This window comes from Cavia porcellus, unplaced genomic scaffold (assembly GCF_034190915.1).
Source record: "Cavia porcellus strain 051 isolate PalLab524CR breed Dunkin Hartley unplaced genomic scaffold, mCavPor4.1 scaffold_28, whole genome shotgun sequence".
Taxonomy (NCBI): domain Eukaryota; kingdom Metazoa; phylum Chordata; class Mammalia; order Rodentia; family Caviidae; genus Cavia; species Cavia porcellus.
This window is the reverse complement of record NW_026947511.1, coordinates 45,813,655-45,835,663: the sequence shown is the minus strand read 5'-3', so window position 1 is coordinate 45,835,663 and position 22,009 is coordinate 45,813,655. Positions and strand designations below refer to the sequence as shown.

The following is a 22,009-nucleotide window of genomic DNA, read 5'->3' as shown; positions in this document are numbered from 1 at the left end:
AGTTCGATCCCTGGTATCAATAAAAACGAAAGAAAAACAAAACAAACTAAAAAAATTTTTTTTTTTCCTCCCTTGGGATTATAGGCAGGTGCCACTATGCCCAGCTAGATGTTCGTGCTTAGAAAGCTGGGGCAGTTTGTGTTTCCTCCAGAGTCAGTGGGACAGAAGACAGAAAGATAGGGCAGGGAGGAGATGGGGGAGAGTTAGTGACCTCCAAGCTTCTCTTGGAAGGCCCTAGGGGTGAAGAATCAGCTCAACGGAGAGAACCTGAGTGTGTGCATGTGCACGCGCATGCGCGCGCGTGCATGTACGTGTGCGTGTGCGTGCGTGCGTGCGTGTGTGTGTGTGTGTGTGTGTGTGTGTGTGTGTGTGTAAAGGGCTTTAAAGAAGTTCCAGTGGGGCCAGGCATGGTAGTGCATGCCTGTAATCCAAGCATTCGAGAGGCTAAGGCAGGAAGATTATTTTGAGTTTGAGACCAGCCTGGGCTACAAAGTGTGTTCAAGACCCTGTCTCAAAAAGACAAAAAGAAATAAATACATTCATCACGGAAATTGTTACTTTCATATTGAACATCTTTAATTTACTTGGTACCGAGGATTGATCTCAGGGCCTTTGCACTGAGCCCGTTTTTAGTTTTTATTTTGAGACAGTGTCTCACTAAGTCGCTAAATTGCCCAGCCAGGCTCCAACTTGTGAGGTCCTCCTGCTTCAACCTTGGAGAGTGCTGGAATTACAGGCACGCACTTCCCTCCCCCACTCCTTAAAATAGGGACAGGATAGGGTAGGGATAATAAGTCCCTTTCAAGGTCTTAAAGACTAGTAAAGTTTCCTTACTGGAAAGATGAGGAGGTTGCATTAACCGACCGCTGAGTTTCTTTCTAGCTTTGGATTTCCTCCTCTGAGACTTGCTGGACTAGCTGGACGCGCCCTGGCGCTCCCCTGCTCCTCCCAAGCGCCGGCTTCGGCAAGGCTCCCGCAACCCGCGCCAGAGGGCGCTGCAGGCGAGCCCAGGGCAGCGTGCGCGGGGTGGAGCGGTGGGATCAGGGGAGTCTTTGGGAGGCACTGATTGGCCGCGGCGGGGCGGAAGGGGGCGTGGTGAGGGCGGGGCCTGGCTGCGCGCTGGCGTCACGCTGGCGGGGGCGGGGCCGGGCCCCGAAGCGTGTGACGCCGGGGAGCTGAGGATTAATGGGAAAAGTTTTGGCAGGAGCGGGCGGATTCTGCGGAGCCTGCGGGACGGCTGCGGTGTCGCGGGGGCCGGCAGGGACAGGTCAGTCGGGCTTGGGGTGGCGCGGGCGGGCGGCGGCGGCAGCGGGCAGGACCGCGGCGGTGGCGGCGGGGGCCGCGGTGCAGGCCCGCGGGGAGAGCGGGAGGCAGGGCCGGGCGGCGCCCTCTGCCCGCCGCGTCCCGCGAGCTGCCCGGATCCCGGGCCCGGGTCCCACGCGCTCCCACCGTGCCCTGTGCCCGCTGCTGGGCCTCGCGGCCTCGTCTCTTCCCACTCCTCCGAGAGCCGGGTCCCTGCCCTGAGGTCCTCGCCCGCTCCTGGACTTCTTTCCCCACCCCTGCCTGTGGTCCCCAAATCCTCTCCTCCCGCTAGGGTCCCCGTGCGGATCGCTCCTCTGTGTCGCTTGCTGTCCCTGTCCCCTGCCTTCACCCTGCCATCCTTGCCCGGAGCCTGCTGTCTCTCCGTCCCTCTCCCCGGCTCTGTCGCCTCCTTCCCACCCCCCTGCTCCTCGGGTATAAGGACGCTTTCCTTGTCCCGTGCTTGCAGTCCCTACTACCTAAGCCTCCCCACCCTGCCCACCTGCAGTGACCCTGTGTCTGCCCCCCTCCGATTTCCTTCCTGCCAGCCCTGTCCCCGCCACTACCGCCACCCACCCCTGTCTCCTCCCAGTTCTTTGGCGCTGGCTCAGGCAGCACGGGAGTTCCACGCACTCCTCTGGTTGCGTTTGACCTGCAGTGGAGGTGTCCGTGGGCTGGGATGGGCGTGTCGGGCCCCAGATGGCAGGGGCTCTCGGAGAAACCAGGTACTCTGTGAGACTGAGAAAATTTCCTAGGGTATACACCAGGGATAGTGTCCAATTTGCAGGCAATTCTAGTAATCTCAGCTTTAATACTTCCTCTTTATGAGTCCGTTGACTTCCAGGAACCCTTGGGGAGAGACTGCTCCGAGTTGGATGTAAGCCAGGAGTAGCCCGAGGCCTTATCCAACTCTTTTCCAGGAAACAGGATTCAGTTGTGTTTTCACTTGGAATATGTTATATGAAGCAAGTTTAAAACATAGTTGCCTCTGTCCTGGTGACACTTCTCACACTCTGCTCTATCCCATAAATCTGAAAAAAAAAAAAAAAAAAAAAAACCTCCCAAAACTGTGCCCTAGAGAATGCCTGTGGTCCTCAACCTTTTACCTCTGTACCAGACTAAACAGAACATTGCTTTTTTTTTTTTTTCTTTTTTCTTTTAGAGTTTTGAAATAGATTGCTGGCCTGCTAGCCCCGGGCTATCAACGTGTGTCTCTTTGATTATTGGTGGCTGATTTTCTCTTGTGTATCATTGACTAAAGGCACCTCTGCTGATACTCACTGAACTGGTTCTCCTGGAATCTGGTCTCCCTCTTTTTTCCTAGGGAGCTGAATTTCCTGTGGATCTGAGAGGGAGGCTGACACTGCAGCCCTGGCAGGACCTGGGTCATCATGTTGCTAACTACCTGCAGAAGTTGTGGCTCTGGCCTTGGGGGTCTGATAGTGTGAACAACTCTCCTCTTTAGAAGGGAAGGCCTGTGGTTTCGCTAGGTCCAGGTTTCTAGAGCTCCTCTTTTGAGAATCATACTCTGCCTTTGAGCCAGAATGGGCCACAGCATTGGCACTGCCAACCCGCAGGAGCTGTGGTGAGGGCCAACTGAACCAGCTCGACCAGACCTGGCACTGTTGTCAGCCTCTTCTATGAAAGCAGTAGGACCGAGAGTATCCTGTCGTTGAAGGGGTCCCCTTTCTACTGATGCCCCAACTCCATCTGTGTAGCACTTTGGAGAATTTGGGTAGAATGGACTGGAAGCATCTTTGTTTCTGTGGAAACATCCCTCCAGGGTTTTAGTGGAGCATTCTAAAGAGGAGGACTCTTTGGTGGTGGTTTGGTCCAGTGGGTTTGACTCCCAGGAGAGATTTTACCTGATTCTTTTGAGAAGTTTGGTGCTCCTGTCTTTTTTTTTTTTTTTTTTTTTTTAACCCTGAGAAACTGGGAATCGAACTTACCACCCTGGCACTTAGCTACATCCCCACCCTTTTTGTATTCTTTGTTTTGAGAGAGTCATGCTAGATTTCCCAGGCTGGCCTTGAACTTGCAATCCTCCTGCCTCCACCTCCCAGAGTGCTGGGATACAGGTGTACACCACCACTCCCAGGTTTGCTGCTCCTATTTTTGCTCACCTGTTAGTGGTGCTGTGCTCAGGCGGCAGGTAAGAGGGTTTGAGCTCAGGGCAAACCCAGCCCTTGTGGAGCAGCCCTGTGGGCACCCTCTGGCCCGACAGTGTCCTGTAGTTGGTCTCCTGCACACAGGCCCACAGGTTTCCCTGCGGGTAGCCGTGATTACCCACTCCCCGGGCACCCTTTGGTGGTTTTGCAGTGCTTGGCCTCTGTTTCTTTTTTCTTTCTTTCTTTTTTTTTTTTTTGTCTTTTTCCTTTTTGTCAGTACCAGGGATTGAACTCACGACCGCACACTTGCAAGGCAGGCGCTTATGCCGCTGAGCTAAACTCCCAGCCCTCTTGGCCTCTGTTTCTGAGGGGTGAGCATGCAGATCCCCGGCAGTGCTGTCCCCGAGGGGCAGCCTGTCAGCTCCATCACTTACTGAACTGACCGCCCTCCCCCTCAACTCTCCACTGCTGCTTTCTTGGGTCGGCCCAGCCCACTGCCTGCAACTTCAGCCCCTCCGGTGATCCCCACGTCCCTTCCCCACAGGCCCCAGAAGCTGATGGGCTCTACTTTGGGCAGGACCCGTGCCAGGCTGTGGCACAAACTGTCCCCAGGCCTGAAGAGCCTGGCATGTCCTGGGTCAGTGCAGCTCACCTCTCAGGACCAGTCGGACCCACAGCTTTTGAAGGCTTCAGGGGTGTCCTGCCAGTAAGGGCCACCTTCCTGGGCATTCCCTGCACCCTGGGAAGCTTAACAGTGGTGCCGTTGCCCAGATGGATATGCCAGGAACCTGTGTCTCTGTGGACTCTGTCTGTCCTGCCAGGCCTGGCGTGTGTCATGACAGAAGCCCTGTGCCCAGCGACCTTGTGGGGCATGATGTCCCACATTGCCCGGCGGCTGTTTCTTGGAGACGATTTATGTCCTGGAGTATCTTTTTCTGTCTTGGGAGCCAGAAGACAGGAGGCTGACAGCGGCTGGCTTCCAGGCTGTCCCAGGAGATCTGGGGACTTGGCATGAGCCTGCTGGAGAGCACGTGTCCCCTTGCATCGGGTTGTGGGTTGCGATGTGAACCTTCTTCCTTGACAGAGGGCCTCTGGCCTTCCAGCCCAGCAGGCTAGAGGCTGGAATGTGACTCTCCTCCTGTCCGTGGGACTTTGTTAGGAATCAGGCATGACTCAGGGCATCTGCATTTAGGAGCTGCCACCCATGGCATGGTCGGGCACCTCCCCTTCCTTACCTTTTGCCCCACCCTGGTAAAATCAGCGAAGCCAGTGCCTGCCCGCTTGGAAGCACACAGCCTACTTCCAGGATTGGGAAATACCTGCTGACTCAGGCTCAGAAGGGCTTCTCAGGGTGGGTGCGGGAGAGCTGAGCTTCCTAGAGCTACTCTAGGGACCCCGGTGCCCCTAAGCTAAGGATTTTGGGTTTCTTTCCACCCTGCAGTGTCGCACAGTGATCTGGGCATGCGCCTGGCACCCCCCCAGTGGCTACTGCTCACCGACAGATGAGGACGGATGCACCCGAGAGGTAAGGTCACGTCCATGGCAGGGGGCCTCAGGTGGCTGCCTGTCACTGGCACACACTTAGGACCTGGGTCTTGGATCTGAAATCCTTTTACTGGGGCTGAGTCCCAGATCCAGATGTTTATCAGTGTGGGTACCTGCCGCTTATCACCAACACACTCCAAACACTGAGTCATTGAACACCTGTGGCTCTCATAGGCTTTTCAGGAGCACAGAGGTTCCCATCTTCACAGTCACTAATAAATATACCCCACGAGGGCAAGGACTTCCTGTTTTCCCTATTGGGTTTGTGACACTGCCAGGCACAGAAGAGATGCTGAGTAAATGTTTGTGTTTTTTTTAATTCTTTTTTGTCTTTTTTTTTTTTTTTTAAGCTAGTCGAATTTAGCAGTGGGGGAGTAGTATACCAACTTTAGTGTCTTTTTTGTCTTTTTGACAGAGTTTCTCTCTGCAATTCAGGCTGGTCTTGAGCTCACTTTGTAGCCCAGACTGGCCTCAAAGTCACATTGATCTTCCTGCCTCAGCTTCCCAAGTGCTGGGATTTCAGGTGTGCACCACCACCCTGGCTTTGGAAATGTCTGTTGAATGAGTAATTGAGCAAACTTTCCTACCTGTGTGGGTACCTAGGATGCCAGGTCACCAAGAGGCTGGCTGACATTCTCTTTTATTGATGAAACGAATGTTTTTGAGCATCTCCCACTCAGCAGGCTCTGGGAAAATGACAACCAAAGACAGATTGAGTTCCCACCTCCGAGGCCAGTGATCTGCCATGCACAGGACCCTCACGAGTTGTTTCTCCCATCTCTGCTGTGTTACTGGGTCCTCCCTGGCCTGAACAATGCTGTGTCCTCAGGATGCCCGGAGGTTTTATAAGAGCACCTCCAGGGAACCCAATGTTCATTGTGGGTCCCCGCTGGGACCGGGAAACCCAGCCTCCTCTCGGCTTTCATCTTTCTTCTTGGAAGTTGGCAGCTGCAGAGAAGTTTGTGGGCCTCACTTCCCTGACTTTGCTGTAACACCCTGCGGCCTTTCCTGTTGCAACACGGGTGGCGAGTCCTGTGGCTCTCCAGCCTAGAGACCCTTCCTCTGGAAGGAATGTGAAGAGGGAGAAGCGGGGAGGCTTCTGAGTTCCCCGCTGGGATGAGTAAGGAGAGTCTGATCTGCCTTACGTCAGGTTCGTTTGTTTTGTTTCGGTTTGTTTTTTGAGTCAGGGTCTCCCTGTGCAGTTCAGGCTGGCTCTGAACTTACTAGGTAGCCCAGGCTAGTCTGGAGCTCTCAGTGATCCTCCCGCCTCAGCCTCCTTGAGTGCGGGGATTACAGATGTGTGCCACCATGCCCAGCTGTGTCTGGTTCATTTCTGAGCTTTGAGCTCCCCGTCCCATCATTGTGTTAGTTGCCTCTGGCAAGGGTACGGTTGTCAACTTTTGTAGTTTTATTTTATTTTTCTTTGTTAATCTCAAGAAGTCGTGATCGTTGCCGTCTTTGCCTTTCTTATTGGGCACCTTCATGCGCCAAGTGTTGTGACATGTCTCATGGCTGAGCTTTGGCTGCCACCCCTCCTCCAGGGGTGAGGCACCCAGCAGGGGAGAGGAGACATGCACCCAAAAGATGCTTGGGCTACTATAGAGCTGGTGAGTGCTAAGAACAGGTCTTCATGAGGGGAGTGTGTTTAGATGAGCAAGTTGCCCCTGAGAACTGGCTTTGTCCCTAAAGCAACTGGATTGGGCCTTAAAAGAAAGTTTTATTTTGGGCTTTTGAGACAAGGTCTCACTATGTAGTTCAGGCTGGCCTTGATCTCGAGAGGATCCTCCTGCCTCAGCTTGCTGTGTGCTAGGATCACAAGCTCGTACCTGCCCGCTTGGCTAGACAGTCTCTAAATTGTCATGGTGGGCTTGAACTTGCAATTCTTCTGCCTCAGCCTCCCAAAGTGCTGGGATTACCCCACCGTACCTGGCTCTAAGACATGTTAAAGTAACATTTTTAACAAAAAGTAACTTTTTTAAAAATTATTGAGGGAAGTGACATTGTTTTACATTTTTGCCCTACTTTTTATGTCTGGCAAGACAGCTGAGTTCTTAGATCTACTTCTGTATTCAAGTCTGTACAGCGTAGGGTTTTATTGAAGGACATAAAGAAAATCACGAGGTTTGAACCTCATACAGACAGTGGTTTAGGAAGGAGGGAGAATTTTAATAGCCATGGCAGATAATTGTGGGTATTCTTCTTGGATACCATATTTTAACTTGCAAGGATCTAGTTTCCTTAGGACTGGCCACCCTGTGGAGTATGAATAACCTGTTCATTTTTTGGACATTAAAATCCAGTGGTGTTGATGAAGTGAGATATTGGAGATTGAACCTAGAGTCTCCTTTGCACTGAGCTGGGTTTTTATTATCATCATTATTATTTTATTTTATTTTGAGGGAGGGACTACTAAGTTGCTTTGCTGCCCAGGCTGAACTTATTGTGACCCTCCTGCCCCAGCCTCTCAGAGCACTGGAATTACAGGTGTGCCCAACCATACCAGGCTCCCTTGGTATATCTTTTGCATAAAAGGATCATTTACTTGGAATGGGTCACTGGGAAATATCAGTACCCTAAGTTACGTAGGTGTCTCAAATGCGGACACATCTTACTGTACAGCATCAAAAATCATGCTCCTGGTGCTGTCATTGGGTTCATCAGAAAGGTTTCTATGGGCTGGGAAATGGTTAAGCTTATACCATGTACATGTTTTTCATTATTTGGATTGCTTTTCTTGAAACCTTGATTTGTCTCTATTAATATGTTGTCAATTCTTTTTCTTTTTTTTGGTGCTGGGGATCGAACTCATGACCTCATGTTTGCAAAGCAGGCACTTATGCCACTGAGCTAAATTCTTGGCTCCTCAATTCTTTTTATTTTTTTTTTTTTTTGTCTTTTTCATTTTTATCGGTACCGGGGATTGAACTCACGACTGCCTGCTTGCAAGGCAGGTACTTATGGCGCTGAGCTAAATCCCCAGCCCCCAATTCTTTTTCTTGAAGTGACAGACTCACTTCATTAAGAAAAAGTTTAGCTGGGCGTGGCAGTGTGCACCTGTAATCCCACCACTGAAGGAGGCTGAGGTGGGAGAATCCCCAGTTCAAACCCAGCCCGGGTAGTTTAACTAAAATGCAAGTTAAAGAAGGGCTGGTGATGTGGCTCAGTGCAAAGACCTTGGGTTCAACTCTCAGTTTAAAAACAAGTTTGAAGAGGCTTGTTTAAAAACAAGTTTGAGGATTTAGCTCAGCAGCATAAGCGCCTGCCTTGCAAGCAAGCAGTCGTGAGTTCAATCCCCAGTACCGATAAAAAGGGAAAAAAAGACAAAATAAAACAAAAACAAGTTTGAATATGGCCTTGTGGGTTTACTCTTTTTTTTTTTTTTTTCCCTGAGACAGGGCCTCACTTTGTAATCCAGGTTGGTTTTAAACTTATGACTGTCTTCCTGTCTCAGCCTCCTAAGTGCTGGGATTATAGTTGTGTACCACTACATTTGATTTCTATCTCAAAAATAAAAAGTGTGAACAGTTGGGTATGGTGGCTCATGCCTATAATCCCAGCACTCTGGAGGCTGAGGCAGGAGGATCCTTAGTAGTTTGACACCAGCCTGGGCTACAAAGTGAGCTCAAGGCCATCCTGAACTGCATAGCAGACCCTGTCTCAAAAAGATTAAATAAATAAATAAAGGTAAAAAATGTGGGCCAGGGATTTAGCTCAGCAGCATAAGCACCTACCTGGCAGGTACAAGGTCCTGAGTTCAATTCCTGGTGCCCAAAAAAATTAAATAAATAAAAAGCATTGGAGAGGTAGTGGGGTAGAGTACCCCAGGAATCAATCCTGGTTCCACAAACAACAAAAAATTATCCTGATAATCACTGTTGCCTATTACTTTTTCAAGTAAAAAATACGTTTCATGAAAAGAGCAGGTGGTTTAGCTTGGAGCTCATATGAATGCTTTGTTTTATGAGAAAGAGAGAGACAGACAGACAGCCAGTACTTTGCTGAGCTATCCATGTAAGCATCAATCCCACAGCCCACAGTTCTCCCACTTAGGCTCTTGAGTAGATGGGATTATGTTTGTATTTTTGGTATTAGAAGTTGAACCTGAAGGCCTGCTAGCACTGAGCCACGTCCCCAGACTTTTTTACTTTTTTTTTTGGTGGGGGGACAGGTCTTCTAAGCTGCTAAGGCTGGCCTTGAACTTGTGATCTTCCTGCCTCGGCCTCCTTAATACCCGGGATTACAGGCTAGGGGTCAGCCGAGGTGTAGTGAAGCTAGTTTCCAGAGGACACCCTGCCGTGAAAGCGAGCTTTATTGTCTTGGTGCTTCTGAGGGTTGCCTGGCCTTGCTGGGCTCTCCCTGGGGCTCCTCGAAGTTGCTGTGGTCAGGAAGAAGCTGGGCAGCAGCATCTGAAGGAGGCTGGGTGGGGCCAGGCACCCTGCTGGCTGCCTCTGCTGGGTACGTGATGCTGGCCTTGGCTGGCCGCCCCGTCGTGGCCCTCTGTGTGCCCCAGCTTCCTCCAGTGTGGCAGGAGCCGCCCGGAGGGAGTGAGAGTCCTGAGACACCAGGAGGAATGGCCGGTTCATGGGGAGGGAAAGAGGCCTCCTTGGAGACCAGCCTCTGCTTTGTTGTGTGCTCTCAGTGAGGCAGCCAGGTCTGTGTGCAGATTACTTCTAAAGGAGGAAAGTGCATCTTCTCATTTCCTTCCAGTCCTGGAAGCAGGGATATAGGAATATAGGAATATAGGGATATAGGAAGTCTAGCAGCCGGAAGAGGACAGAATGCCAGGAGTTTGCATTGTGCACTTCAGGCAGTGGGAGCCACAGATGGTTTCGGAGCCATGGGTGGAGGTGTTAATACTGCGGGAAGTTGGGTTGGATGGTGAGAGTGGAGGCAGGAGGATGGCTAAGAGACTCCTGCAGTGTTCTCACTGTAAGAAAGTTCTCCTCGTGTCGCGTCCGGCTTCCCTGGGCACAGTTAAGGGCATTGATCTGGGCCTCCCAGCCACACAGGTTAAGTACTCAGACCTCCGGAGGAGCAAGGCCCCCCCGTGGAGGGTGACAGTACCCAGGAGAGGCCACCCCAAATCTTCACAAATGTTGAAAACAAACACATTTTTAAAAACTATCCAGACATGTAAAGAGTTAAATGTAAAAAATAAAAAACAGGAAAAAATATCGAACTTTATTCAACACTGCTATGTTTCAGATACACTTCAGCATCTCTGACCTTTCTGGCACACACTTGGAATCTGGGCACGTTGGAGGCTGAGCAGGAGGAGGGCCATGAGTTCAAGGCCAGCCAGGCTACTTAGCAAGACTGTCTGTCTTCAAGAAAAGAAAAAAGCTAGGAGAGGTGTGAGAAAGAAGGGAAAGGAAGAGGAGGGCAAACTAGGGAATGGAAGGGAGACGGGAGCAGGAGGCTGAGTCAGGAAGCCGCTGTGTGCTTCTCAGGCTTTAGCACCTGGTGTCCTTGCCACGACTCTAAGGCCCCTTTGTTTCCCAGGAGGTCTCAGTGGATCCGGGCTGGGCAGACCTGGGAGTGGCTCTCTGCTCTGCTGTGAGCCAGCTGCAGGAGGGAGGGTTTGTGACTTGGTATCCTGGCCTTCGTAGTCTTCTCCGAATGACACGGTGGACCTCAGGTAGTGCTGGCTGGTCCCCTGCATGCTGAGCATGGGGGCAGATGACTTTCTGAGCCAGTCCTGTCCCTAATGTGCAGCCCCAGGCAGAGAGAGCAGCCCCCCGCCCACTGACTGAGGTACATTCCTGGCCATCAGACAGCCCTGGGCGCTTGGGCAGTGCCCATTTTTTCCTCCTCAGTCTGGGCTTCAGCGCCTCTCTGTGTCCTGGGTTGTCTCCCCTGGGCAGCTCTCGCAGGACCTCTGTGGCAGATGGACACGCAGCTCTGAACGAGCTCTCCCCCAAGGTGATCTTGCAGGGAGAGGCTCCAGCTGCTTGGGAGAAACAGCCTCTGCCCTCACACTCACAGACGTCTCATGGCAGATGGGCACAGCTTTCATCATGATCTGCGTAGCCCTTGGCCCTTCCCGCTGCCCCTGGCACGTCCTGTGTTCAGTGGTTGCAACTTCAGAGGAACAGCTTCTTGGTTCCCGCTCCACTGGGAGGACAAACCAGCGTCCTCTCCAGTCAGCAGCAATGGCCAGGGCTGCCCCATCTCTGGGCCACCTTGCCTCAAGGATAAACTGGGTTTTTTGGTTTGTTTTTAGTTTTTGGTTTTTTGAGACAGGGTCTCATTGTGCAGTTCAGGCTGGCCTTGAACTCGTGGCCACCCTCCTGTCTCAGCCTCCCAAATGCTGGGGTTATAGGTGTGCGTTACCATGCCCAGCTTGACGTACTGTTCTTGTATCTGCCGGGTCATTTCTGTTTCCGAACAAGGGAATGAGTGAACAAGGTGTGCTTTTCTCGGTTTCCCTCCATCACCTAAAACATCATGTAACTGTGACGTAATGCTCCGTCATGGCGCCGTCCTGGGCATTAGTGAATGGTTCGCAGCATCCCTGGCATCTGCCCAGCAGTTGCCAGTCACAGTCTCCTCTCCCCAGTTGTAAAAACCAAGGCCTCCAGACATTGCCAAATGTCCCTTGGAGACGGACTTACCCTTGTCTTGTGAGGACGACTGCTCTGTCATTTCCCCCTGAGTACCGCTGGCCAGCTGGGTCTCCTGGCAGATGCAGCAGTAGACTTGGTGATGAGCGGACAGTTCTTAATTAGAAGTTTTCTGTCCTCAGCCACCTCCCTGGCCACGGAGGGCTTTGGGGTGTGGTGAAGTCAGCAGTGTGTTGCAGCTAAGCAGGCAATGAGGGGGCGTCCACAAGCACAGGGGCATTGGGCACTGCTGGGACGCGGAGCCACACAGAGCCATCAGGCTGAGCTGCTCCGTGTTTTATGAGCTCTGGGCAGAAGGTTCCTGCGAGGGGCTCCTGGAAGTGCCAGGTAACGGAGGGTGGGCAAGTGGGTGTCTCTTACGGTACAGCTGACCCTGACCGGGCCATTCCTGGTGACTGAGGCAGTGCTCAGGGTTCTGATCGCAGCAGCTTCCCACTCCAAGCCCAGATGGACTCCCAGAACCTGCCAGGCCCAGGCAGCACTCGGGAAGGAAGCTCACCTGCTGTCCTGCCGCTAAGGCTTGCTGGTCAGGTCCAGATCATTTCTGGGCAGTTCCCTGCATGAGAAGCCATCAGTTCAGCATGGAGGCCCTGCCAGGCTCCCTTTAACCCCACTGCTGGCCTCCTGGAGTGTGGTCCTCAGCTGCCATGGAGGGCTTTGAGTTGGGGAGGAGAAAACTGCCTTTCCCTTCCAAGGAAGCCCCAGGGGCCCGAATCGCCGTGCTACACGGTTAGCTTCCCTCTGCTGCTGACACAGCCAGCGGTCCGAGGGAGGGGGAGGGCTGGGCCTGGGGACCCCATCAGGGTCTCAGCTGTGTTTCATCCACACCCTCAGCTTTTCCTTGCTTGGTGGTGAGCTGAACAGTGCCCCCCAGGGACACCCAGGCCATAGCCCCTGGCACCCGTGAATATTGTCTGTGGTGGCCAGTGGACTCCATGGACAGAAGTGATTAAGTTAAAGATCTTGCCATGGGGAGACTATCCTGGATTATCCGATGAGACCTAAATGTGTCCTTGTGGGTGGGACTGGGGCAGATTTGTCACTGCCGAAGAGGCTGTGAGTCCTTGGCACGCAAGGCAGACTCTACACTACTGGCTTTGATTTCAGAGGAGGAGGCCAAGGAATGTGAGGCGCGCAGCCCCGGCAGCTGGACGGGAGGGAGAGGGTTCTCTCTGGGACTTCCGGGCAGAGTGCGCCCATTGACCCAGTGGGTTTGGTCCAGTGAAATCACTTTTGGACTTCTGACCTCTAGAACTGTAAGAGACTAAGTGTGTTTTGTTTTAAGCCACTATGTTTATGATAATCTGTCCTAGCATAACAGGAAACCATACGGGGATCATCTGTCTGCAGGCCCCTGTGGATACTTGGTGACCTTTGTCCTTATTATCAGGGGTCCCCTTTGTGGTGCAGGGCCACGTTAGGCCCAGTCGTTCTTCAAACTAATTTATGGAGACAGTCTGCACTTTGGGGGAACCCTCAAGAGAGTTCTTGGGAGCAAAAGAGAAGGTGAGATAGCACAGTATCACATCCTTGCTTGGATTCCCCCACCTCTGACCTCTTCAGTCCAATCAGTAGCAAAGGGTTTCTTTCGGTCTTTGAGGTTCTAGCTTAGCTGCAGTCTTATCCCCGTTTACCACCCCCCCCCCCGTTACTCCCCTTTCTTCTGTTTGTTTAACAGATATTCACTGGGTACTTTGCATGTGTTGGACACTGTGGGCATTGAAAACAAAGCTGTTTTTAAAAAAATCTCAGTTTATTAGTACATTTGTACACCATGTTTACCTCCCTTGTGGGAAGTTGGTACATGCATATGACACATGTTAATTCCTTTTTTCGGGGAAGCAAGCAGTCTTTAAAACCTGTGCACCCCTGTAATCCTGACTACTTGAGAGGCTGAGGCTGGAAGATCATTGGAGCTCAGAAGTTAGGGGCGAGACTGGGCAACGTAGTGAGGCCCTGTCTCTAAAAGCAAGGTCCTGGGCTGGGGATTTAGCCCAGCAGCATAAGCGCCTGCCTTGCAAGTGCGTGGTTGTGAGTTCGACTCCTGGTACCGATTAAAAAAAAAAAAAAAACAAGGTCCCCTACTCCCTTAGAAGTTCAGGCGGTTGGCAGCAGGGAGGATCCAGACTCAGGTAAAGCATGTCTGGTGATCACGAGTGCTGTGCAAAACGAGAAAGTGTGAAGGTGCCAGGACAGCTTCAGAGGGCAGAGAAGGCCCAGAATGGGATGCTGGTGCTGGAGGAGGAGAATGAGGCAAACTCTCAGGCACGGAGAAAGCAGTGCATCTGCTTCTCTACTCACGCCAGGGTTACACCCAGTAAAGGTGTAAGCTGAAAATATTTTAGGTCAGAAATGCGTTGGATACCCTGAGCCTACTGGTTGCATTCCGACAGCCACACAGTGTTCTTTTAGAGCATTGGTTGTTTGCTAGCTGGGAGCCCCGGCATCTCAACCGAGTATGGTCCTGCACATTGCTAGCTTGGGAAAGGATCAAATTCAACATTCCAGCTCCTCTGGAGGCCAAGGCAGGAGGATCACAAGTTCAAGACCAGCCTGGACGATTTAACAAGACTGTCTCAAACTGAAACAAAAAAGGCTGAGGATGTAACTCGGTACTGGAACATTTGCCTAGCATGTGTGGGGCTTTGAGGTCTCACCTCAGTACTTAAAAACAAAACCAACAAACAAAACCGCACAATCCCAAATACAGTTTCTACTTGAATGCATAGATTGCTGTAAAATGGATGGAGGAATTGTTAAGCAGGCTCATCATCCAGGCTCTGTCTGTACAAAGCCTGGAGCGGAAGTGTGTAATGGGTTCGAGACAGCCAGGGTGGTGGACAGAGGGAGGGCAGAGGTGCACGGGAGGGAATGGGTCAGAGGCATAGCGAGGCCCTGAAGTCCTATAAATCTCTTATTCACCTGTCCTTTGTCCCTTCCTCCTTCCTCTTGGCTCTGCCTCTCGGTTTCTATGCCGGTGTCCGTGGTGCCTTTATGTAGGATATTTGTCTTATTGTACCCAGTGTGTTGCTTAATCTCCATCATCAACTTGATTGGTTTGAGCTACGCGTAGGGATTAGTAAACCTGCTTCTGGGTGAGTCTGCAGGTCCCTGGCTCCTCCTCTGTCTCTCTCCAACACCTCTGTGCTCCTGGCTTCCATGAGCTGAGCAGCTTTCTCCTGCTGTTCTCTTCCGCTGTCATGTTCTGCCCCAGAGCTGACTTACCATGGACTGAACCTTCTACAAGTGTGAGCCAAAATAAACCTCTTCTCCTGGAAGTTGTATATGTTGAATGTTTTAGCCCAGCAGTGAGAAGCTGACTAGTACAGGAATATCAGCAGGCAAACTTAGTCAATTTAATAAAGCAGCCTCCTCTTCCTGAATCCTGAAGGCTTCCCCAGCAGTGTTATTGTGGGCTGTGCGCTCAGGAGTGCAGCTACCCACATTCATCCAGCAGCTTTTTGGGTCCGTTTCCTTACCCTCCTCAGCCCCTGAGCCTGCCCCTTCTTTCTACCCCTCCTTCCTGCTCTCCCCAGGAACCCTACCAATGCCCTCCTGTGATGCTTTCTTGGCCCCTTCTTCTCCTGAGCAGCACTGTCTGCCTCCCTAACCCGTCTGATGGCTGGGGCTGTGCCACTGCACATCCGTGACTGTCACTTGGCTCTTGGCACTCACAGTGCCCTTCCCTGAGCATCTGCGGGCTCCGCTTCTTCAGCCCCAAAGGTGACCCAGCATTCATGCTCATCCCTGTCCCCCATCTCTAAAGGCGCATGGAGACCCTGCCTGTGTCTACTGTAACTTGTCTCCCTCCTCTGGTCCTGGGCTTCTGAAAATCTGACCCCCCAAGGTCATGGAAGTCCTAGCTGGAAAGTCTTGCCCTCTCTGGAGAGTGACCCAGGACGGCTCTGGTGCCCTGGTGGTATCCCCAAGCTGGCCTGTGGTAGTCCCTACAGCATCAGTGTACAGATTGTCTCAAATCCTCCTGCATGTGTTCCTGAATTCGTAGTCCTAGGTGACTTTGACCAGCACCTCCCTTAAATAGCGAACCAAGTGTGTTGTTACGGAAAGTGAAAATGCTTAGTGATAAGGGCTGGGGTGTAATGGAGAGGCAGCACACTTGCCTAATAAACCTGACCATTTTACCTTTAGCCCTGGGATCAGAAATAAAAACACACAACCAGCAACAACAAAAACAAAAAGAAAACTTTTGTGCTCAACAAATTGACCAATAATACTGCCAGGTAAAAATCATGAGGGAAATCAATTTCTGGATTCCAGAAAGTGCCCAAGTGCTGTTACAGCCAGCACTGTGTGCATGCCGGTGCAGCATGTGATTCCTGTGACTTTGCTTTTTGGCACCCTAGCTCCGCAGTGCATTTATGACACCTGGCTACAGTTTGCCTTTAATCTCCTCGCCAAGTATCGCCTTTGGCCTTTTGTCTCGCCCAGCAGCACACACCCACCTACCTGCACAGAGCAAGGCCTGCCTCCGTCCCACAATCTGCCATGCTGGGGCCGTTGGTTTTGGTACATTTTCAGATGCATTGTGGGTAACCATGGAGGACCTTTCCTCCAGTACTCCCGGAGCTCCTGCCTCTGTGCTATTTCCATTGTGACATGCCTGCGCTTCACCTTCTGTTCTGTCCTGTGCCTCCAGCGTTTGGGGTGCTGGTGCGGTCCACTGGTTGCCTCTCCATAATCTCAGCGTTGACAGCTGAGTTTGCTGGCTTTGGTGGAGTTTTTCCCAGCAAAGCTTCCTCCCCTGCCCTTCTCCCACCCCTGGCTCGGCACCTGCCGAGGTATATAATTGTGGAGTCATTGCTTGCATCCTGGACTTTGCTTTTGAACTGAGTTCGAGAGCTGGGCTGACCTGTGTGTGCACCTGCGAGCAGTCTGTTTTCATCCGTGGAGCTGTGGGTGCTCAGTAACCGAACAGAAGATAGCCTGTGTGTTGGGTGCGTGGTACCAGTTCCTTTACACGAGTTGCTTTGTTAAACTCCGCCGCAACCCTCCGAGGAGGAATGGTACTCCTTTCATAGCTGGAGGTACTGAGACTCGGACTGATTGGGAAAATTGCCTCAAGTCACACAGCTAGTCAGTGGCAGGGCTGGGATTTGAACCCAGGTGATTAAAGCCAGGTCTTTGCTCCCTACACAGAAGGGCTCCTTGAGGAATGGCTGGCTGTGTTGGATTGTTCCAGTTTGGAAAGTACCCGTTTGACCTGTGGAGGTTTCAGGGAACAGCAGAGGCCATGCTGGTCACTGAGCACAAGCAACATTTTGGCAGGTGTGGTCCCCCGTGCAGAGCTCATCCCAGGTCACTGGGCAGAGGAGGCCCTGTGAGGGGTGGGGCTCTGAGGCTCTGTGGAGCTGCTCCAAGACCGAGAGCGAAACCCCAAGAACCATGAGACTAAGCAGCCAGGTTTCCGGCCAGGTGTGCAAGGCAGGAGGGACCCTGTCTCTGCCCCGAGTGATTCAGCAGCAGCTTTCAGTCTGGGGGAGGAGAAAGTTAGGGCCCAGATAGATGCACGTGGATGGAGAGAAGGAAGAGAGGTGGCCTCTATTCAGACCTGCCCTTGGGCCAGGCATTATCCCCTCCGGCCAGCCTGCAAGATACTGGAAGAGAGGGTTAGAGAGCTGGCTAAGTCACTTAGCAAACCAGCGGCTGAGCTGCCCCGGAGCCCTGCGGAGTGTGTCTGCTCCCAATTCAGTCCCTGTGTCTTGCCTGACTTGCCTCAGCCTGGGCCAGCATCCTCTCAGGGTAATTTGTGCAGGCGTGTGGCTGAGGCTGAGCAGAGACTGGGGGGGCCCCGGGCCGGGTCTTCCCTTGCTCGGCCTGAGAGCTCTGCACAGACCCGCGGCCTTGCCCACGCTCAGGACAGCAGAGCTGTGACGTTTTCTCCTTCCTTGCACCCTGCTGCCCCTGGTTTATTTTTAGAGAATGTTTTCTATTTCCGTTCCCATTTCCTGACCTGGAGGCAGGAGGTAGGTGCAGGGATGGTGTCGGACCGGAAGAGGCAGGCGTAGGTAGCTGCTTAGTGGTGCCTGGGGCCGGCTCTGGGGCCGTGCCTGCTGCCCTGCCACTGTTGCCTCAGGGATCCTGGACTCCAGGGCAGAGGCTGGGAGGGCAGCCAAGACGGGACGCCCGGCTCCTCTGAGGGAGCAGAGCGGGAAGCACAGAGTAGCACGTGCTCCTGCTTGCTGCCTGCTTCTGAGGTAAACCTCGAGGGAACACGGGGACTGGTGATGCGGCAGCCTGTGGGGAGCCGGGTCCTGGCACTGCCAGTCTCTAACTGAGTGGTCTAAGGCAAGCGCTGCCCCTTGGGTGTGGTAACTGCAGACCCTGTGCCCCTGAGGATTAGAGGTGCTCAGACCTGGGAGGCCCAGAGGAGCTGCTGCTGAGTACACCCCGCTCCGCAGTGGGTGCCAGCAGACTGTCCTTTCTGCATCTGAGCACTGGCCTGACAAGGGCTGACCGAGTCTGGCGACTGCTTGTGGAATCCTGCAGGGCGCTTCCCAGTGACAGCTGCCTGTTTCCCACCCCTGCCAGCCCTGCCTGGGCCCAGGAGAGGCAGGGGACAGTGTGGGGAGGAATCTTCTACCATAGCACAGGGATGTCAGTGGCTCTGCCCTCTTTCTGCTCTTGAGCTCTAAGCACTGGAGCTTTCGTGCCTGTGTCCCATGGGTGCAGGTGATTCTGGGTGTTAAGCACAAGATCTTTGAGGGTCTGCTGCCAGAAAGGTGTCTGGCTAACTGGTAACAATGAAGGACACCTTCAGAAAATGGTATGTGAATGTTTAGAACTTTAATCAGAGGCCATGCCTGATAGCACCTGTAGTCCCTGTTGCTTGGGAGGCTGAGGCTGGAGGATCACATGAACCCACAGATTCAAGGCTTTCCCTGGGCAGTGTAGTGAGGCCCTGTTGCAAGCAAATGCAAATATACTGGCAGAAGGATGGACTGACAGAAGGGAGGGAAGGGGAGAAAAAGTAATCAGATATCATTAATGATCAGGATTACAGAAACTCTGGCAATAGGGAGGATGAGACTTCTCGAGCCCAAGGAGTGAGGGAGTTGGCATCTCACTTGTCGCCAGGCCCCAGTGAGAGGTGAAGTCTCAGGTCCCACATGAGCCAGCCCACGTCACACTTGTCCCCTGCCCTGGGCCCTAGACACCCGGCACAAGCTCTCCAAGCTGCAGGCCACAGCTTCCTGTTCACCCCTCCAAGCCTGCGCCACCCTCCTCCCGTCCTCTGCTCCTGAGCTATAATTAAGTTCCCATGTGAAACTGTATCCCTCAGCTGACACACGCTCGAAACCGCAACCCTGGCCATTGGGCAGCTCCTCTGGGGTGACTTCTGGGACTGCCGTCTCGGGCTCCACATGGACCTGGGTGGGCCTGAGTGGGTGGGGTGTCTCGCCCGGAAAAGCTGGATCGGTGAGGTTGGGTTTTGCCCAAGAGTCAGAAAACGGGAAGTCTCGAGGGAGAGGAAGAGTGAGAGCGTGGCCAGGGGACACAGACAGAGGGGACGGACAGGCTGTGGCCAGCGCCACAAGGCAGAACATGTGCAGCTGGCTTTATGTCCTGGCACTTTACAAGGGAGAAAAACCTCTCTTACTGTGCAGCCCACCCCTCAAGTGCACCTCAGTAGGGTCGCAGTGGGCGTGCTGCATTGTGCGCCCATCATCCCTGTCTGGCTGCAGCGTATTTATGTCACCCCAAAACCAAAACCCGTGCCTGTCAGCAGTTAGTGCCTGTCTGAATCTCTTGGCCCGCATCCATCCCCTCCTGGCAACCACCAAACTGCTTCTTGATAGGTCTCTCCATGCTATGTTTCACATAAATAGAACCATACACTATTTGTCCTTTGGGGTCTGGCGTCTTTCACTTAGTGGGACATTTTCAATGCTTATCCATGTTGTAGCATATAATAGTATTCTATCCTGCTTTAATCGCTGAATAATAATATTCCATTACATGTATATGTCACACTTTGTTTACCTGTTTATCAACTGATAGGTTGTTACTGCTCGCAAGCTCGCTCTCTCTCTCTCTCTCTCTCTCTCTCTCTCTCTCTCTCTCTCCCTTTCTGGTGAGATGGCCTTACTATGTGGATCAGGCTGACCTTGAACTCAGAGTGATTCTCTCGCCTCAGTCTCCCAGGTGCTGGAATTACAGGTGTGTGCCACCATGACCAGCCAAGAATATCCCTTTAAGGCAGAATAACTTCCCACTGGATGCAGTTGTCAGATTTTATTTATCTGTTCCTCCATTGGTAAACATTGGAATTGCCTCAACCTTACAGCTATTGCTACTGTAAACACCAGTGTACCAATATGTGTTCACCCTGCTTTCCATCCTTTTGGGCGTATCCTCAAAAGTAGAATTTCTGGGTTATGTGGTAAGTTTTTTTTTTTTTAATGGTAAATCTTTAACTTTTTGAAGAAGATAACCAATGAAGTTGGTTGGAATCTAGATCCCGTGTGAGCAGCTTTTTTTCCTACTGAAAGAAATAAGAATTTACGTTATTCTTGGGCTTTAGACATATCACTAGGATAGATCTACCTATTTTTCTGTCTTCTTTTATTCCTGCAGCACCTGTATGTAATTGCTAAAGATGAGTCTTTTGGGATCTCTAGCACATTTCCTAGTGTATTATTTTCCCTAAATGTCTCTGTTCCCTGTTTCCAGACTCTTTTTTTTTTTTTTTTTTTAGTCGGTACTGGGGATCGAACTCATGACCGCCTGCTTGCAAAGCAGGTGCTTATGCCGCTGAGCTAAATCCCCAGCCCCTGTTTCTAGACTCTTAAACTCTGTTTTTGCATTTGAAATGGGTGTCACCCTATAGTCCAGGCTGGCCTTAAATTCTGAAAGTAGCCCAGGTTGCTCTCAAACTCGCAGCAGTCCTCCTCCCTCAGCCTCTTGAGTGTGGGATTACTGGCTCGCACTGCCACGCCAGGCAAGATTCTTAGACTCTGGAAATTTGAACTTCTGGGTTCATGTATTCCTTGGGGTTTTCTGTACAAGGCATGCTCTGACAACAGAGACAGTTTTACCTATTCCTTTACAGTCCAGATAACTTTTCTTCTTGCTCATTTACCCTAGTTAGACCTTCTAGGATGGTGTCAAACATAAGTGGGGGTCGGGGATTCCTTGTCTTACTTCTAATCTTGGGAGAAAAGCTTTCGGTCTTGAATAGATCCTTCTCGTTGAGCTGCAAACCCCAGGTGTTCCCTCTTTACCTGCTTTTGCCGCGGCCCAGTGAACCAGTTCCACTTAGGAGCAGGTGTTGAGCGCCCAGTCCGGTTGTCCATAAGACATCACAGCTCTTTGCCTGCTGATCCTGCTGGGTCATTCTTGCTTCATTCACTGGTTGTCTGCATATCAGATGTGTGACACTTCCTCATTCTTGGTCATAGTGACTTCATCCATTCATCCACAGTGCCGTTTGCCATCCCTGCTCCTTTTTTTTTTTTTGGTCTTTTTCCTTTTTCCTTTTTATCGGTACCGGGGATCGAACCCACGACTGCCTGCTTGCAAGGCAGGCGCTTATGCCGCTGAGCTAAATCCCCAGCCCCCATCCCTGCTCCTTGATGAGGTGCAGGTGATTTCTACTCTTTTCCTCTCTGCTTTTTAGTTTTTGTCTTTTGAGGCAAGGTGTTACTATGCAGTTCAGGCTGACCTTTAACTTACCATATGGCCCAGGATGGCCTCGAACTCACGACAATCCTCCTGCCTCAGCCTCCCGAGTGCTGGCGTGTTCCATCACGCCCAGCTCTCACCTTTTTCGATAAACATAAATATATGTGACTTTGCACAACATAAGTTGACGGTCCTACAGTATAATAGTGGGGTGATGGGTGGGGGTGTCCTGAGGCTCCGTCACACACCCTTACGGCTCCCTACAAGGCCTTACTCAGCTTGGACACCAGAGTCTGAGTGGGCCTCGCAGGCTGGACAGAACCTCAGTGGGTCTAGAGGGAGTGGGAAAGGCAGTGTGGGCAAAGGAGCACAGCTCCCGGGTGGTAGGAAATCAAGACTCTTAAGTCATCTGTTACTGTATAACAAGGTGCCCTTAAGCACTAAGTGCTTAAAGCGTTTGTGACCTTGCAGTTTCAGTGGCTTAGGAGAGATTTCACCAGGATGTGACTACCGGGTAATCCGGAAGAAAGCTGGCGCCAGTGGCAAGGTGCAGTGAGGGTGCCACCAGCCACACTGCCCAGGGCTGCAGGCCAGAGCCAGAATTGTAGATAAAGCCTCTGTGCTCAGCCGAGCAGTTGGCGTTGGTCTGAAAACTGTAGGAGCCGTGGAAAGTCTTCGAGCAGCAGCATAATAGACCTGTCACTTAGGACAGTTAACCTGCTGCCCGCAGGCTTCGGACTGGAGAGACCTCGGGTGCGCGGTGTCTGCAGCAGCCTCGGTGGGAGGTGCACC

The 22,009-nt window shown here is 52.1% G+C and overlaps 1 protein-coding gene across 2 annotated transcripts in view; it reads left to right on the top strand.

Moving 5' to 3' along the window:
• Positions 1-1,124: 1,124 nt before the first annotated feature.
• Ppard (peroxisome proliferator activated receptor delta) overlaps positions 1,125-22,009 on the top strand; it is a 67,158-nt gene continuing 46,273 nt past the window's right edge. For both annotated transcript variants that reach the window (XM_003473900.5, XM_013156813.3), the window contains exons 1-2: positions 1,125-1,267; positions 4,849-4,932. The gene's annotated coding sequence lies outside the window, so the exon portion shown is untranslated. The remainder of the gene's footprint in view (positions 1,268-4,848; positions 4,933-22,009) is intronic.